Source organism: Apodemus sylvaticus, chromosome 9, assembly GCF_947179515.1.
Source record: "Apodemus sylvaticus chromosome 9, mApoSyl1.1, whole genome shotgun sequence".
NCBI lineage: Eukaryota > Metazoa > Chordata > Mammalia > Rodentia > Muridae > Apodemus > Apodemus sylvaticus.
The window spans coordinates 112,551,645-112,571,658 of NC_067480.1; positions in this window are offsets into that span (position 1 = coordinate 112,551,645).

Below are 20,014 nucleotides of genomic sequence, written 5' to 3' on the forward strand. Positions count from 1 at the left end.
TCATTACCATGCTCATGATCTGGTTTTGTATGAGTGGTTTTCAACATTCAAAGAATAATTGGTTCTTATATCAAATGCAGTATATACTATTCATAGTTTTATCAATAAGTGTAATATTTTAAATAATTTTAACAATTAAATTTGTTTTTTAAATTATATATTTGTAAAGTATTTATCCTGTTGGAAGCAACAATATATTGTTGTATTTATTCGTTTATTTTTATAATAAATGATCAACATCTTCAAGCTAAATCAAAAATGACACTTTTATATATCTATACCAAATGCATTTAAAGAGATGGGCATATATGCACCAATTTGTATGTAAATAGAGTAAGAGCCTACAGTAATTTGTAACTTATGGAAGTAAATCGAAGGAAGAAGTATTCTCTCCACATGGAGTTTAGTTTGCCCAAGTTCCAGGGTAATTAATCAACTGTAAAATAAATGCAACAGGTACCCAGCACTAGATATACGCTTGAAACTAGTTATTTAAAATGCCGGCCTGCTTTTTCTCAGCGTTAAGATGGAAAGATGTTAAAGAACTTTGTTCTTTCCTGAAATGCATGCAGCCCACTCTGTGGATCTTAGAGCAGATGCTTCAATGCAAAACCAAACCAAACAAACAAACAAACAAAACCATACCTGTCTGCGCTTGTGTTTCTGTGCTGGGGAAGAAGGGAAGGGCCCCTGAGAGTGAGTCTTTCAGTGACATCTTTCAGGTGATACAGTGAAAAAAAAATACCGCTAGGTTTAACAGTAACAACAAAAATGTTTAGATCCTTTTAAAGCGGCTGAGACCGAAAGTCTCCAGGTCCCGCTGCAGAGGTCAGAAGTAATCAGAACAGGTGTTGTTGTTAGCAGTGGTGCGTGAGAGAGCTGAGGGCCCTGCTTCGCTGGACCAGTCAGCTCTCTTTGCTTGGATGGCCATTTCAATTCCTCGGGGCTCCTAGTCCCAGGGCCTGAAGGTCACCCTTGTGACCTCCTGGCTGCGGGAGCCCCAGGATAGGCTTGATCTTGATTTCAATAAGGAAATCAGAGGGCCCAGTGTTACCTCCTGAACTTTCCATCCTAGGAAAGGAATTAGCTCGGAGTCTGGAAGAGCGGGAGTGGGGGGAGGCGGAGATAGCAAGAGGGGTACTTGTGTAATCAGATTCTTTGATTTTGTTAGCCTGGCTCATGGCCTATTAATTAGATTACTCTCTCTTTCATTCTTGATTTCACATCCGTGTTTGTTCCTGTATCCTAAAATGTGGGCGCGAGCTTGGCGTGCAGGAGCCTATGATGTCACTGCCGGCCAGAGGCGGCGGCGGCCTGGCCTTCTGGTGGGCTGTGGGCTGCCCGCTTTTCCTCGAGGAAGAGTGGGCTCTGGAAGTGACCTCAGAGGGGTCTGGGAAGAGGGCAACAGGCATTCTCCTGGCCGCCTGTGTGTGTGTGTGTGTGTGTGTGTGTGTGTGTGTGTGTGTGTGTGTACTTGTATGAGGATAAGGGATGGGGAAATCATAGTCTAGTCTGGACTGAGAAGCCCTTGGGACACTGACTTGGTCAGGTGAGAGCTTGCCTCAGGTAAAAATCAGGAAGCACTGGGAGGCGAGCAGGAAGCTGGAAGTTGAAAGCCTACTTTTCTCCCAGAGGGAGAGTAGCGCTGGGCACCAAGGTGGAGTAGTGGCAGGGGCAGCGGGCGGCCCAGTTCTCGCTCAGCCCAGCAAGGCCCCAGTAGCTGAACGGTGGCAGCTGCTGCGGGTCCCACAAGTTGTTTTCCTCGTGGAGACCATTCAGCAAAACGCAGGATCCTTTCTCAAAGATTTAAATTTCGCGGATGAATTACTATACACCGGTTGCTTAGCAACTAAATTCAAGCCGGGCTAAGAATATGCAAGCTTTTTGTATTCTCATTAATAAAAATGCCACTCTGACACAGCAACCCGACTTTGGATCACTGCAACTTCTGTAAAAGCCGTAGGAGAATACAAACCGGTCCTGCCATTTAATTACAGATCAAAATGGCTTGAAACGCGATGTTTTGTTCATCTATCTTCCTAAAATCGATGTAAAAATAATAATAATGGCTTTCAGAACAGTAATAAATTTTCTTTTTCTTTTTTTTTTTTAAATGGAGTTGTCTGTCGGGGTTACTGATAATTGTCAACTGAAACCTTTTGAAATGTCCCCTTTCACCAATATTTCTACTTTTCCCTAGTTCTTCCCAACTCGGTACTATGATTTCTATTATGGAGATCGTGAGGCATTGAGCACCTTAAAGACTGTGGCAGCAGAGGAAGTCATCTACAAGTCCACTGGCTAGATGAGGCCCCAGAAAAAGAATGCGGACTAGAAAAGCTCTGGAAGGTTCCTTGAAAGGTTGGAGGAGCTGTTGAAGGCCCTGGCAGCCTATATTTGGAGGTCTGGCTATCACTTTGTGTCAGGCATGCGGAAAGTAAAATAGAAATGCCTGTTGTTCTTGGATTTTCTGTTGGGGGGGGGTGTCTTGTGTCTGCCTTCGGCTCAACTGACAGACCATGGAATAGGGAGGGTTGAATTCAGGGCCTTGCTGACCCCGGGTTTCTCAGAAATACTCCTCCCTACTTCTCTGGAGCCCAGAAGCCTGGGGCCCAGGACTAGGTATAGACAGGCAAGACGCTTGACCCCCTGGGTCTTCAAAGACTGAGGCCCGTCTGGGACTAGAGCCTGAGATTTATTGTATTCAAGGAGAAAACTTCTCGCCTCTCCCTCCGGATGCAAAGCACGAAGGGCAGTTCTCAGTTCAGAGCAGGGTTCCAAATGACTTGTTTGCAACAACCCAAAAGCAGCCTGTGAAGCAGTCAGAGAAGAGTGACCTTGTGCAGGCAGGTCCTGGTGTTTGTAAGTGGAAGTAGGACTGTGGCACAGCGAGGGTCAGGGCTGGAAGCTTTGTGGAGTTTTGGGCTATCCAGCTTTTTGCAGGCCTTTCTCAGCGTGGCATTCTTGAATAGCCCTGGACATTTGAACCAGGCCTTGGCTTCTCTTGGGCCACAAGGACGAGGAGGTGATCAATCTGTTGTCAGATCACCTGCAGCGCTGGGTGTCAGCTCCTACACTGTGGAGCTTCAAGTTTACAGAACCATACCGACTTGGTCTGCGGGCTCAGGTGCCGACAGGAATGTCAGTCTGCAAGTGTGTACCCAATGTCCCACCAGAGAAGTCTGCTTTGCTTCTAAAGCTCACAAAATGTGGAGGGGCTTAGCTTCAGATAAAATGGTGACAAATATGACGACCCCTTCTCCAACACACACAAAAAGGTTCTGGTAACATTCCCAGAGAATCAGCCCCCTGTGCCCCTTAAAATTTTGGAAATGAGAAACTTGAGAAGTGGCAAGTCCCCAAGTCATCCTAGTATGTAAGGAAAGAGAACCCCACAACTGACTGGATGCTGCCGGTTTAAGGGAACTAAAAAGAAAGTGAGATAGCTTTTCTCTTAGGATGTGTTCAGGAGGTGATATTCCTCCCTTTCCCCCTTTTCAAATATATAGGTGATAGAGAGACAGATAAACAGATAGATGTAGAAATATATTAAACAGGGAGCTATTTGCTTACAAACGCAGCTTTCCCAGACAAGCCATATTCTGTATGTAAATCACTAATGGACCTCCATGCTTTTCCTTTTGCTTAGGAAACATTGTTGGCTTTTTTAAAAGAAGGGGGAAGTTTACCTTTTCCTTGAAAAAGTGGTGGGTACCTGACCAGTTTCTTTCTGTGGACACATTAAACACTATGAAATAATCTTCTAAAATACATGGAAGGAGGCCCCGCTTTCTCTTTGACTCTTCCCTTGTGCGTTAGCCTTCCTCAGCGGAGTGGTCAGAAAGGACAGTGAGGTCACATGTGTGCTTTGCATGGGAACACCACGAAAATGTAAATGACAGGAATTGGCTAAGAATGGGGGATGGTCTCTGTAAAGTTTGGGGAACTGTCAGAGTTTGGGGGACTGTCTGTGAAATGTCCTGCTAGGACTGTTTTCTTCCTAAGGGACCAGGAAGTAGGTGTGACTGTGTCAGTCACTTACTTGGGGCACCCAAGCTGATCTTTTCTAATTTGGAGTTTCCTCTGAGTGACCCCCCGAACCCCTATTGAGAATGGGCAGGGGAAGGCACAGGATAAATTCTCCATGTGACTCTGTGTCTAGGACAGAGAGCACAGAACACACCTGAGCTAGCTGTCTGTGCTTCTCTAAATTTCTAACACTAGACACGGTACAAAGGGAATAGCTAGGAAGCGGTGGGACCGACGCTGTGTGAGGAAAGCACAAACATCAGTTAATTATTATTCTTATTTTTATTACTATTATTTTAATGAACAAGAGATACTTTTGCAAAAGAGAACTCACAAGTGGCTTGTTCCCTCCCCAGACTGGCTCACAGCAGAAGGTGCCCACCCCCCCTCTAAATCATTGGCTGGAACTTTGCACACTGAAACAAAATAGATACTAGCTCCTAAAGGCTTCTTCTGTATCAGCACTGAAATGAAAAGTGTCAAATCCCCTCTTTCTGCCCAGGTCAGACACAGTGCCCACTTTTATGAATACAAGCCAAACTGGCATCCTCTAAAAAAAACAAAAAGCAAAAAAACAAAACAAAAAAAAAGCCCAAACAAACCAAAAAACAAAAACAAAAGCAAAAAAAAAAAAAAAATCTCCTGTAATGTGCTGGCAGGGAAGGAGTTAACTCATCATTTACATTTTTCAAGTCTGAAAACCCACCCGCAGAGTTAAAGACAAATTCAACAGATCTAATCAGAAAGTGGATGGCACCCCAAAACTAGCACAAAAGTCTTAGCAGCTTGGCCTTGAGACTCTCCAGACTCACAATCGTGACAAGGCCAGTGAGCCAACAACATGGTATCTAAAAACCATTTTCAATGAACAGTTTTAAGAGGAGAGATATTTTGAATTTTAAAATGGTACCAGCAAGTTTAATTTCTATGTCGTATCCCCTGAGGATCTACCCAAAAGGGCTTTAAAATTTCTCAGCCCCAAGGGAAAGACCTTTAACCTCTTCCAAGAGCCATTTAATAGCTGTCCTGTAAGTTTTTCTGTTTTTTTCAGTGATAAGAATACAAGGCCTTGCAAATGCAACGTATGGCCCATAAGCTTGAAGTGTGTGTGTGGGGGTGGGTGGGTGGATGTGTGGGTGTGTGTCTGTGTGTGGGTGGGTGGGTATGGGTGTGCAACCACATGTGCACACGAATGCATCTCTTCCAGGAATCACCAGACCTTGTCCTCAATGCTTTTTAACCAGAGGTGTGTGAAGCTATCAGCCTCAACTATGCAGTCTTTGGAAATGGAAGTGGCCAAAGTACCCAAAGGCACAGAGTGGCTAGCATCTAAAATGGGCTCTCTGCTTCTCACAGAGAAGGGGCCCAGCAAGGTCAGCAGTGGTCTAGTGTTGTGGATGTGGTCCCTACCTTCACCCCAGGCTTTCCTCAGGGTCTCAGAGAGGAACCCTGCAGAGGAGAGGTGGAAATATGGGACCAGGAGACTAAAAGAGAAATCACTAACCTCATCCCTTTGTTCTGCAGTGTGAGCTGGGGCATCAGAAGGAAACAAAAGCCCCTAGAGAAGGAAAGCTCCATTTCATCTGTGTGTCCGCAGACCCTTGGAAGAAAACCAAGACAGGTGATGGGGGTCAAAAATCAGTAACTAATTGATGGGGACTTGGGAGAGTCCAATGCGAGCAAATGCCTTGTGTTACAGACACACCATCTGCAGGGGGAGTTACAGCCTCTTGGTTCTCCCCACGTGACTGCATGTGCAGGTAGAAAGGCCTGGAAAAGAGATAGGAAGAAAAATGAAATAGGGAGGCTTGGGGTATGGGTGGCTATATAGAACACTGTACGTGCAAGCAGGTGTGCATGTAAACAGTCATTTCCTACCCTCTGCATGCCAGAGTGCCCTTCAGGGATCCTGCTTAAAGCTGTACCTTGGCTAAGGAGTATTTACACTTAACATGGGCATTGAATGTAAAGCAATTGTACCCACAAATCCTGCAACCTGGCTGTCATTTGGAAAGAGCAAGCCAGGTAGTATAGAACTTGGCACCCTCAATCAGCCCCTTCTGACCGGTCCTTGCCAGGGGAGGTCACATGCCTTTCTCCCTTTTTAACCCTGAGAACATGAACCTCAGTTACCCCTCCAGGCTAGGGGAGCTTACTTCCCGACCAGGCTCTGGGGCCACAGTATACAGCAACAGCAGGAGGTCACTTCCAGAATGTTCACATTGTAGGGATAGGCATGGGGAGCCTGGTCCCAGACCTGGCAGAGAGATTCTAAGTGCAGAGCAAGCATTTGTTAGGAAGATATCTGTAGCAGAGTAGTGGACTCCAGGCAGATTTTCCTCTGCAGAGATAGGGGAAAGATAGTAAAGGGTCTGTTAGAGCTGCCTGCTTTAACAAAGCTGTAAGGCTCCCTACAAACCTACCATCCAGGCTCTTACACACATACACAAACACCCCCCCCCACCCACCCACACACACACTTAGCAGCCATGTCTCTGGCTACCAGTACATAGAGCAGATTGATTATTCTGAGAGCTAATAGCAGAAGATGCCCATGGTGTGTGACTGGCTACCCAGGGCCTAAGCCCAGGTCCTTGCTATCCCACAAGCCTCTAGGGCCTTGTGTGTATGAGTGAGCTTGGGTCCTTAGAGACTTGTTTATAGCTGATCTCCCAGGCAGCTCAGCAAGGCCTAGGCCCATGCCTTGCTGAGAAACATGACTTACCCTTGGCTAGCTTGGTAAGGCTGAGGGTTACACGCTGACTTGAAGAAGCAGGCATCCCTTCTGAGGAAGAGGAAGGCTCACAAGGTTAGACAGGTGTCTGCATCAGTATGGCCTTTGAGTGGAAAGAGCAGGCTGCTGTGGAAAAGATGCCTCTTCACACATGAGGTGGAGCTCACAGAGAAGAGGTAGGATTCCCAAGCCATTAATCCTGTTACTTGTCCACTGCTTTAGCACTGAGAGGCTGGCAGGGACTTGATGAGTCAGATGAGAGAAAAGGAGACAATGACAAGCCACTCTCCATCTCCACAGGGCCGCACAGTGAGCAGCAAGTGTAGCTCCCATACTCCCTCCAAGTCAGCGGAAAAAGCAGAAGCATTACTTTAGGAACTATAGAGTGGAGCTCAGTGCACAACAAGCAGATAGCACAAAGCTCAGAGCTTGTGTTCAAGGCCAGGGGCAGGTACAAAAATTCCACAGATTTCACTCCTCACAGAGGTGGGCAGGAAGTATACAACATTTAGGAGAAGGTTTGATGAGAAGAAGTGTATACGAAATGCAGTCAGTGACTGTCCCTCTGATGCATGGTGTTACCTAAGTCAACCAAAAAGAAGCCCGGAGAGACTGCCACAGACCTCCACAGCCAGCTGAGCCCCCCAGGTCTGCTGAGGTACAGAGACCTGGGGCCAATGCTAGACCCCCAGAATCCTCACCCACCTTTTCTTCTTCTCATGAACCTGAACTGCTTTGGGAAACCTAAGGAATGACCTCAGTAGGAACTTCTAGAGATTTCTGCCAGTCAGACAGGCTTGGTGAGATTTCAAGAGGCTATGAGTAGCATAGCGCCTCACCCTTGGTTCTATCCAAATGAAAATGAGATGTATTTTGGATGATTAGCCCAGAATACTTTATGCAACTTAATGGGTCTATATCTTGTCTATTTCTCTAGTCAAAAAGAATAGCAGGGGTGGGTGGGTACGGGGGGGGGGGGAGGGGGGGAGAGGGCAGGGACAGAGAAAGAGAAACTAGCTTCAACCAACATCAAATAAACCACCTCCCCTCCCTGCAATATGCAACCACATCCCGTAAAGAAGAAAAGGAGCCAAAGCTGGCTTTGTTGGTGGACAAGAAAACCCAAATAAAAGTAGATTGGCTCTATCTATGGCAATCTTTAAAGTTGTAAAAAGTTTTCTTAGAAAATACTCATTTTCATATACTAAGATTGCTGGGGAACAGGTCAACTTCTCCTAGTTCATCTGGCACCCTGAACAATAAAGACCACCTATGAAGATGTGGAGGAGGGTATCCTAGTAGTTGATAAGCTTTCTATCCCTGATGGAAGGATGCTTTCCCCTTACCTGTCTATTTCCAAGGCAAACTCCAAGTTGAAAAAGAAACCTCAGATTCTCAAACCAGGTGCCCTGAGCAGACCCTCCAGCCCCCAGTGCTGTGGACCTCTCTGGAATAGAGACAGGAATAAGGATCAGTTTTTCTGGTTGCTTTGGGAGAGCTCTGTCCTTCCCTTTATTGTGGAATCCTAGAACTCTCAGAACAAGTGGATTAGACCGACCAACCACACAGCCATCGGAAGTGGGGCCAGCATCATCCCTCTTCTTGTCCTCGATATTATTGGTTTCTAGTTTGTCTAAAGCTACACTATTTCTGAAAGGGAAGGTGATTGCTTTTGGGTTTTGTTTTTTTGTTTTTTTGTTTTTTGTTTTTTGTTTTTTTCTTTTCTTATCTGTTCCCAAGCCCTGTCTTACTCTACTATGTACTTGGTAGGAAATCTCTAGAGCTGTGAGGAGTCCTGCCTCAGCTTCTTGTTTAGTCTTAGACTTGTTTAGAGCATCAACAGGGATTTGCTCTCAGGATACTTAGCAACAGAGGATGTTTGCTGCTGACCTGGAAGCTCTCCTACCCACTGGGCTGAACTACCCACTGAAAGCAACATTAGTTTTACTTTCAGGGCCTTACACAGGGTGCCAACAGCCTAGTCCCAACAAAAAAAAAAAAAAAAAAAAAAAGGGTTGTCCCTAGGGAACCACTGAAGGAAAATTGCCAGAGCACTGTCTCATTCAAAGGAAGTTTCCGTTTCAGGACCCTTTGGATATCAAAGAGGAAGAGAATCCCCTTCAACATCTTACCTGTGGAGGACACTGTCCTTCCCTGCTGTCCTTCTTGGCCATCCTACCATGAGAGACACCCCACTGTAGAGCAATTAACTCTGACATAATAGGAGTGGGGAGGAGGTTCATGGACTTCTCATAAGGGAAGAGGCCACCCAGTGCTCAGAAATAATCAAAAGCTTTAACGCTGCCGAGCAGAGGGGGCTGCTAATCCCAAGCAGGTCAAGTGTGTGCCACACAGCCTAGCCATCTATGCCTGGCACACCAGCCTGGCAGGTATATCAGAAGCAGATACATGTTGGTACTACGAGCTCCCGAAACCTAGGAGCTTAGGAGCTGGGTGGGTGTCTTGAGCAAGACAGGCTCTATTCTCACTGCCCTGAACATGCCAATGCTCTAGAAAGCCAGGACTGTGAGCAGAGGTGACAGAAAATAGCTGGCTTCTTCCAGCTGCCCCACTGCTTAGCAAGCCTGGAGGTAGAGGAGTCTTTTTGTAAGTAGCCCTGCTTTTCTTACTGTGAACTTGAACAGCAATTTAATTTCCTCCTTTGCTCCAAGCCTCCCACACACAACTGAGCATGGATTTCCACTTGGGGATAACAAGAGGCTGGCAAAGAGACAGAGGGAAGTGGCAGGTAGCCTCCGGAGGAAGCAGGCCTAGCCCCACAGTAGCCTGATAAAACGCCTCTGATACTTTCCCCTCTTCAGACAGCTACAGTCTGTCCATGACTCAGCAATGCCATGTCAACCCACGAGCAGAGCAAGAAGAACGCGTAAGACGTGGCCCCAATTCTTCATTTTCTCCTTTGCTGTTGAGTTTTTCTTGTTCCTCTCACCTCATAGTCATTACCCCATCTGTAGTAGAAGTTAAAACAACTTGTTCTTTTATATAGTCTTGGGTTTTCAGCATTATTAGAGAAGCACGGGAAGAGAGTGCTTGCCCCAATTCCACATCCAAACCAAGTCGGTTGTAACTAGCATCTTCAGTTATGCTCTCCCTAACTTGACAGAATCAGGAATCAAGATACCATTAGGTAGGAGAAGGAACACAAACTTTACTAAAAGAAACAACAATATTGACCACAGATACATACAAACTCCCTGAAATATCATTTCTAGTCTTCTAAAAATCTTAGCCGATTTTAAAATGAACTTGATCATATTGTTCGAGTTTAGAATTCTCAACTCTAATCATAAGTAATAAAGTTGTTAATAGTTGTAATTGGTTTAATTGCTCCATGTAACTGGTGTTTTATTAGTGATCCAACTTAGTTTTGTAGCAAAATACAGGTGGGTCAGACTCGATAAAGGGAAGCTACGCCTTCTCGGGCAACTTTTCTCAGAAGAAGGCAAAGTGAAGACATCTGTCTCACACGTTATCTTCTTTGCTTTTTCGAACATTATAGATATAGGTTTTAATTTCTCTAGATGAGGTGTGTGTGTGTGTGATAGACCTGAAGATGTGTGGCCATCGTGTGTGCTTGAAAGCAAAGAAGAAACTCAATGTAAACAGAAAAGAACGGCTTCGCTAGTTAGATCGAATGCCTGACCAAGTTCACTTTCCACCCCTTCGCTGGAAGAGGGTCTCCCATTGAAAGCGAAAGCTCCGGGGGATTTGAGAGAAGCCACAGGTACAGTTTAGGTTGTAGGGCCTTCTCCCACTACTCTCTCTTTACACCTAGCTTCATAGTACTTCGCAGGACTCCCTAATGTGAGGTGCCGAGTACGGGCTAGCTTCCCGGCGCTCTCCTCAACTCTTGCTGGCTCCGCCGCGCTCTGGACTCACCCCAAACGGTCGGTCCGCTCCATCGAGACTGGAAACGTGTCTGAGTCGGGCAACGCTGGAAGCCACATCTCATCAACACCAATCCACACCAGTAGCCTAGATCTAGGCTCCAGAGAAGCCGCGACGCGCTGCAACCGGCAGTGGGGGCTGGGAGGCCCTGAAGAACCGCAGTCTCCAGCTGGGTTGCGGCTTTCTTATGGAAATGACCCGCGCTGGCCTACTGGACTCAAGGGGGGGCCCTAGTCCCGCGCCCCCTCTCTCCAAAGCTTTTCCTCCCGCAAACCCTCATCCTACTCATCCTACCACGGCTGAACTTGTGGGGATGAGTTAGCGGTGCGCTCGGGCGGCAAAGCGCGGGGCCGGGTCTCCCCTCGGCCCGACGGGCTCCAGCTCCACATTAAATATTCATAGCAATCGCTACTTTCTTAAAGGGGAACCCGCCGCGCGGGAAAGTTCCCAGCTAAGAAGACTCACAAAGGAAGGTGTCTGCTCCCTCCAGTCCTAGAGGTGGCCGGGCACACAGCTCCTGAGCACTTGGGCGAACGTGGAAGGGAAGGATCTGAGTACCTGCTCACCTAGAGTCAAGACATTTCTTATAGACTGCGAGGAAAGAAATAAATTTGGAAAGCGCACTCCCCATCACTTGTCACATATTTTTTGAAAACAAGTGGTCACATCTAATGCTTCTGGATTTCCGAAGCCTTTCATTATTTTCTTTACTTTCATATTTTTAAAAAGGACGGTGGTTTGACTTCATTCAGGCGTCATCCGCTCGGGTACGAGAAAGTTTGCTCTGTATTGTTGGAATCAGGCGCTCAGTGAACTTAGAAACATCACATTGAGAGCCTAAAACAAAACCTGCACCTGCCCCAAGGCTGATGTGCAGAGCAGGGCTTGAGAGCTCAGAACCTTTGTGGAGGTTCGCGTGGGGAAGATTGGTCTGAACCCCAGCTGCACTGCTCAATTCCAGGCCTCTTTCTTCCAGAGCACTGAGGGCCTGCGTAGACGTGCAGTCCCCGGCCTTCCAGAGGCCGAAACCCATCTGCCAACTGCTCAGCAGGGCCCAGGAGAAAACCGGGATGGGAAAGGAGGAGGAAGCAGAGAAAGTTCTGCGCCCGCTGCGGAGGCCCTGCCTGGGATGCACCCCCCGCCCGGGGCCAGCTGACCCGTGACCGCTCCTCCTGGTGCCAGGCGACACCCTCGCCCTGGTGTGCTTTCACCCCCATCCCCCACCCCCACCCCCACCCCCACCCCTACCCCCGCTCACGCCCACTCCACACACTCTCGATAAGGCTCTTTTTGTTCCGGGCCAGGAGCACTTTCACAAATGGTTAGAAAGTCTTGAGCGCCATCTAACGGGAGCAGCAAAAAGTTGAAAGTGGGTGGAGGTTAGGACCCGTGAGGTGCCCAGACTGGGCTTGGGAGAGTCCTTTCCCCGACTCTAGTCACACTCTCAAGCCTAGACAGCCCTTCTCTTACTCTCACAACCCTAGCCCTCTGGAACTCTATACGTGCCCCCTCTCCCAAGCTCACCTTCCCAGAGTCCTGGGACAGTTGTGGGCTGCTTCTTGGGTCTTATCTTCCACTACAGGTAGGACTTGCCTGGAGTCACGCCTGCCTGAATAGGGTTCTGGTATCATTCAAAGTCTCCAGGGTTTTTTTTGTGGCCTGGGATGGAAAGTCTCATGAATTCGGATGAAGTGCGCTGGTTTTCTGAAATGAAAACCCGTGAGCCTAAGCTTTTGCAGACAGAAGGAGGTAGAAGGCAGGAGAGGGAATAAAGCTAATAACAACCACTTCAGAGTGTGCAAAGGAGAGATTCGGCCTAGTGGAGGTCTAGAAGAGCTGAAGCCTGTCTCCAGGGAGACAGGTGTGTACTAAAGAGCTGCCCCGGGGCTTGAGAGGGGCCAGACTGGTGGGGTCTCGGACGTGGTACAAGCCAGGAAGAGCCTTTGAGTGCCCTGGGCAAGCAACACTGCCCCAGACAGGAGGTAGAGCTGACGTGGTGTCACGTGATAAGCATGTGACAGATGCAACAGGTGTCTATGTGCTCCTTCAGGAAAGAATCCCAGGATAGACCAACGTAATGATCGCTCCCACTGTCTAATCTGGTGAATTAACAAGTCTCCTGTTTGAAAAATAAAAAGGGGGGGAGTTACTAATAGGTGTATAGGTTAGGTGTTAATTTGAAGGCGCAGAGGTGACTCAAGAGCAGTGACCTCACAGGAAGCCCACTCCCAACATGAGACATCTGAAAACTGCACATTGCAGCTCGCTCTCGGCAGCTTTTGGGCATCTCCAGGTGGGAACTTCTCTTTCTCCTAACTTTGTCTATTCACTCTCTACTTGCCCCACCAACTCTTTACACCCCCCCCCCCATTTTACATTCCCCTTTATTGTTGTTAGAAGACCTCAAGAACCCTTCAGGATTTTGTTTTTCCTTACATATGACATTTTGTTTGCCTCCTGATGCTTATGAGCCTTGCCTTCTCTCCTGAAACAAAACTTTCAATTTGGAGGGACCATACCATACAACAGGGGCACCTAGTAGTCCTCCCCTGAGGGTTCCTAGCCAATGTGAAAGTCAGGGGTCCTGGGAGGTCCAAACGGGGGGGGGGGCTCCTAATCAGGACAGGACACCTGGAAAGTATCCTGGAGAATGTGTAGGTGGGTGGCAGAAAGGCTTGACCAGCTGAGGAATCAGGAAGAGAAGGGAGAAGGGATAACTACCAGGTCCAAACCGTCCTGAAGCTTCAATAGCTGCTCCAACCCCCGAGGATTAGCAGCACTGGGACATATCTCCACAGCTCAAGCACAAACAAACAAACAAATCAAATGCCTATGGGCGGCCACAAATCCGTGGCTGGTCCTGGATGGGGTCTGAGCTGCAGTGGTGGGCAGGACTGAAGCTTTCTGCTCTCCTTCGGGAATGCACAAAGGTCATTAGAAAATCCATTTCTCCCCTTGGTGGATATTATAAAGGTGGTAAATGTTATGGTGGTACAATATCTGGGACATCCGTAAGCATTTACCATCTTGATACTTTTACACGTACATGTAACAGTTCAGTCTGAGTAGGCACACTGGCACTGCGACACAACCTCACCAAAAACCATTTCCAGAACCTCTCACCTTGCCAATATGAAAGCTGGCCTGAAATTTACATTCTTGCCATAGCCTCCCAAGTGTCTGAGATTACAGTCTGTACCAAAAACCTGTCGAACAAAGCAAAGTATCCATTAGGTTATAATAGTGGAAATATCTCAATAATGATAAAGATTTCCAGTCTCTGACCTTTTAAGTTCAGGTCTAGAAACAGGAAGAAGTCAAACGATTAAGATAACGGAGCAAAAAAAAATTTTTTTTGATGATTACATTTTGATCCATCCTTCCAATCAGAAGCCAGAGAATTGTGGGGGCGTATTATTAGTAAGCCCTATTCGTTTCTTTGTTCCTAGAAGGAGACCTCTCCGAGGTAGAAAGGATGAGGGGCAGGGTTCTTCCTTGTCTTCCTCGATTCTTTGATGTATTCAAATTGAAAATGAGAGAGACAGCTAGTGGTCCAGACTTTGGTTATGTGGGTGCCTGGTGGACATCTTTGAAGTCCATTTTTTTTTTCTAGAAAAGAGCTGAGAAATGGCAGGATGGTAGCTATGTATTCAGGACCTGTCATTCTGTAGCAGTATTCCTGTACAGAGTTCCTCACCACAGTCCTCAGGACTGTGCTTGCAGTAACCAGACTTGTTTAATATTTGTGTGAGGCATACCAACAAAGTGCCCTATTATTCTTTTATTTTTCGGTTTTTATATTAGTCATTCCCTTTTACAGCCTGGGGAGACAGGTTAGTGTTTTTATTTTCCACATGTACGGAAAAGCATCAAGAGTGGGCACAAACTAAGAAGCGGAAACAGCTCTGATGACAGGGTCACGGCTGGGGCTCTCAGCCTGAGTTGCAGCTTGGCCTACTGAACCACACTGTTCTTTCACTTCACAGGGCGGCAAGCATAGGGCAGAGATGAAAGCAACCAGAGTGGCAAGCCTTGGCAGCAGTCACCACCTTCTCTCTGCCACCAGGCCAACTGCACCACTTGCTGGGTGGTGAGGGCTCGGTGGCAGGGTAGAGGAAGTGCTTCGGGAGCCCCCTTGGGGCAGGAGGCAGCGGAGGCAGCTCTTGGTACCTCAGTTCTGATCCTTTGTCTGGCCCTCCCCTTTAATTGCTGTGTCTGCTCTCCAGAGAGGAGGAGGAAGCCTGCCTCGGGAGCTCTGTAACTTAAAACAAAAGAGGGTGCCTTGGCTGAGGCGGCCCACAAGAGTCATTTCCTCTCCCTCATTAAAGCTACTTCCAGGAGAAAGAGAAGCTTCTGGAGACCCTGGGACCCGGAGACCTCTCGGCATTCTAAAAGCCCATTGCAGTACTTGGATCCAAGCCATTTGTTTCTAGAGAGAATCATGTCGGGTGGGAGCTTACTTTTTCCATTTGCAATGGCTTATTAAGTATAAGCATCTCTCTTCTCTCTGTTTACTGAGTTATTAGGTCTCCCTCCAACTGACCCTGCCAGAGGAAAAAGCCAAAGTGGATCCTTAACACTCAGTTACCCTGCAAAACGTCCTTCCCATAAACCCAGGGACCACAGCCAGGGCTGTATGCTTCCTTTTGGAATCTGTTCTGCGTGGCCAGCAGAGAAAATGTCCATAGGCAGAAAATGGGACAAATGCCACCCCTGTTTACAGGCTCCATTCTAGCTATAGTGTGCAAAGACTGGAACTAGCTTCTCTGAGCTCTAGGTCCCATTATTTTCATGGAGTCTTTCCTAAGCTGTCCAGTTGCCCTGCCCAGAGAAGAGTGACATTCTGTCCTGGTGACACAGAACACAGATGGAAAGTGACAGTGCTCTGTTCCCACCTGGCAGGCAGTGAAAAACATCTGGGAATAGGAAAACAGGAAATATTCATCAGGTAGAGGCTGGTCAGTCCTTGGTCACCTGGCTGAGCTGACTGGTAAGACAGCCTGCTATATTAGCAGGCCCAGCATCCATCAGTCCTCCTCAAAGGTCACAATGGAAACAAAATCATGCAATTTACCCAAATTTCAGAAGTGGAATTCAATTGTCGGGCTTGGTCTGGAAATGAAGATGAATTATTTCTAACTAAGTGGATTCTTTCTCCCTGCTGCCAATGTCTTTACTGTAACGCAGGGAACACCCAAGGTACACCACTGACATCGCTAGACACACTGCCTGTCTGCATATATCATAGGCTGAATGACTTGACTCAACAAATTCCCACCTGGTGCTTCTTCTCAAAGGGAGCTCAATACTCTGATTCTGTACTGTGTTTTCATGATAAGCCTGGTGATCAAACACTTAGAATTCCTGCTTATTGTATGATTCTAATATCATCTTCGCCTTGGTAGAATACGGGGCTTGGAAAGACTCTGCTTATAAAAGTTGTAAGCTTGGGGGCTGGAGTGATGGCTCAGCAGTTAAGATCACTGACTGCTCTTCCAAAGGTCCTGAGTTCAAATCCCAGCAACCACATGGTGGATCACAACCATCCATAATGAGATCTGATGCTCTCTTCTGGTGTGTCTGAGGACAGCTACAGTGTACTTACATATAATAATAAATAAATCTTTAAAAAAAAAAGTTGTAAGCTTGCCAAAGAGCTGGGACTGCTTATTCGTCAGTCTTCTTGTCCTTACTGTCTTCTCATTAAAAAGAAAGTAATAGAAAATTCCTGAACCATCCTAATATTTACTAGTGCACACACATATTGTGCACATCATACATAGTGCACGACACTATAGGACTTCAGTCAATATGACACACATAATATGGTTCTCACACAACATACAATAATATATAGTACACGCATATAACACAGCATATACTATGTACTCTCACAGCACATATATAGCATACAATATACATACAGTAAAAACATACAGAATAAATAGTTCACATGACACATGGCTTACACATCCTAACATACACATTACATATACAGCCACCTCCAACAATGCAGGCACACACATATATTACACATGATACATAGCCAACATACAGCTAAAGCATGAAGCACACATATAGTACACTCAACACAGTCACAATACACAGAACCTGCTTACACATAATACAGACATACATAATACATGCATACAGTATGCGTAACACACACAGAAATGTAGGTAGAGAAGAAATGGGAATGTGGAAAGGGGCTGGTGCCTCAGGTTCCCTCCCCTTGAAGTATCTAAGAGGCCAGAGTCTATAAAAGACATGACTGCCAAACCCCATCAGTCAAGTGTAGTGATCTCTGATGAGAACTTGTAGAAGAGCCCAGAAAACAAATTTGCTTTTCGTTAGTATTCTGGTTGTTCTGTCATTTAGATTTGTTTGTTTGTTTGATTTGTTTTTACTTTTTTGGGGATATGGTTTCTCTGTCTATCCCTGGTTGCCCTGCAAGTCACTTTGTAGATCAGGCTGACCTTGAACTCCAAGATCCGCCTCTGCCTCAGCCTCTGCCTCCTGATACTGAGATTAAAGGTATGTGCCAGCATGCCAAGCTCTTTATATTCTTTTTCTATAGTTTTCTTTGGGGGATGGGGAGGATACCTGTTTGAGCTAAGGTAAGAGGAATCACAAGAAGCCATAATCCCCATGTTTAAGGTGGTGGCTACTTTGTCCTCTGTAAGTGGAGCTGGGAGCAGTCTGGGGAGAGCATCCAAGACACACAGGACTCAAGTCACCGCCATTCTCCTTCCTCAACATTCCAGGAGGTTGAGGTACCATGTTGCGCTCAGCTGCAGTGTGCCAGCCACAGTGAGATAGGAAGACAGGCAGGAAGAAAGAAAAGAAACTATGCTTCGTGCGCAAGTAGGTACATCTTCCCAGAGGATCAATCCTTCCAGCATGTCCTGGGGAGGACGCTATGGAAGGAATTCAGGTGACAGTGTCACATGCTAACAATCACAGGTCTGTAATACAAAAGAATACAAAATCACCATAAAATTGAAAACAACAACAACAACAACAAAAAAAAAAACCAAAAGCAAAAACAACAACAACAAAAACCCCCAACCCCTCTTCTCAAGTTTCTGAATACGCTTTGTGAGCCACTGTTGCGGAGGCTCTGGGCCAATACCTGTCCCTTCTCCTCCAGGCACATGCGGTTTCTTCTCACATCAGTGATATTTCCATAGAGAATTTTGGGAATGCTACCTTATAGTTTATTCCTCCCCCTTCCTGGGGCTCGGATTTACGTTTCAGGACATTATATTTTCAGATTCATCCTCCCCCTTGCCTCCAGCCCCTCCCCACACAGACAGATTTAGGGCCACCTGTTCTCCTCAGAGCCAGGAGAATTGAAAAGATGCCTCATGCCAGACTCCCCTCCATCCTGCCGTCACACAGCACCCTCTCCAGTGTTTCAGGAGAAGGTTTCCTTGGGCTTCGTGTCCAGGCTCTGTGCTTGGGTACAGATATTCCCTTGGCCAGGCTGGGTGGAGTTGGGACCATGGGAGACCCAGTATTTCAGGGTCATCCCCAAGGCCCAGCTGTTCAAATTTCCTGCCTAGTACCCCACCTGTCTGTTTCCACCAAGCTGATAGGTTGTGACATTTGTACCTATTGCTGGAACGGTGAGTTTCGGGAAGCATTCCAATGAGTCTGGTCTTATATTTTTCAGGCTGTGCCATCAAAGTCATCCTGATCTATTTGCTTCTCCATATAAGGAATAGGAGTCAGGGAACAAAAGACACACACACACACACACACACACACACACACCTTGTTCTGTTCTCTCCATGTGCTGCCAGCCCAGTTATTTGTGAATTTCAGCAACATTCCCCTAGCATTGCCTGGCAGTACCTCTTTTGGGGTCAACAGGTAGGGTTATGTTGTGTGTACTCTGGGAAGGGTTTGAGTAAAATTCTGTTAGAAAAACTCATGCACTGCTACCCTTTCCTCTGAGGCAGAGGTCTCTGAATTAGACTTATCACTGAATTTCTCTAAAGAGTCAATGATACAAGGGTGTGTATCAGAAACAACTTACTTCATTAATAGGGTAGACATATCATTTCTCATAGACCTTAGGTTGTCTTCAAATGAGGGTAACATGGTTTATTTCCTACACAACCATCTTTTAACCATGCTGTATCCTTTCCTGTAAAATAGTTACGCATGAGCACACACACTTCTTTCTTTTCAAACTGGCATTTCAGCTGGTAGCCTTGGCTTTCTTCAGGTGCAACACTACATGTGTTCATAAAAAAAAAAAAACCAACAGATTTTCTTGAATTTAGTAAAAAATAATCTTGAGCGTTTTAAATCTGGTGATTGCTGGGCCAGTGTAAGGTGGCTCCCAGGTGTCTCGTGCTTTCCTCTCACTTTTGGCTTGGCCTGACATCACTTGAGAAGATGACTCCCACACTCAGGGTATCTGCCACTATAACCCACGATCTCCCATTGCTCTTCCGTCCTTCCTCCTGTGGATGCTGAAGAGGAAGAAAGTCCACTCACATTAGGAAAACAGTGAACAAGCTGAAATCCTGTTTATTGACTAATTGGCAGTTACAAAGGAAAAGATTATCAGGACATATAAACTCTACTGTGGGAAAAAAATAAGTTGATAAGAAATTTGCTGTTTTCAAATGTAAGGTTGTTTTTCTGCATGCTTTCCAAGTCTGATTTGAGTTTAACATTTCAAATATTGACCTAACTTAGTCACTGTGGTTCCTGGTTAGACGTCCTCAGTATGTTTCCTTCAGCCTCATACTGTCTCTCACCAAGCACACTTTGGAACAAAACTGCGGTTTATCCTTTTAATACCCCAGATACTGGTGGACGAAGCAACACCATGGATGCAGCCATCTTCATCTGATACCATGTGACCAAAATGCTTAAAATCCCAGCTCAGAAGCACACATGTTCAAAATGCTTCTAGCATTGTGTGCATATCCCTATGTAACTCTTTCTCTCCTTTGATTTCAGTGTGATGTTTTCAAGGAAACAAATGTCACAGTGTAAACTGGACACTTTGCTGATCATAGAAGACTAGAAAGTGGGAACCAGACAACCAGGGGAAGTTGTGTGAATGCTGCAGGAGAGTAATAGTCCAACTAAGAGTAATTCCGCGCTTACATCCTAGGAGAAGGCTGTCCTCGCATCAGGTGCAAGACAAGCTCTTGGCAGGAGAGAGGGCTGAGAGACTGGCTTCCTTCACAGAAAACGGGTCTTTCTTGGGAATAATTGCAGGCTTTACCCCTGAAATAAATTGAGGAGCTGAACTAGAGAAAAGGACTCTGCATTTTCTGATCTATGCTCAGTGAGAGGCCTTCGTCAAATGCTAAGGAC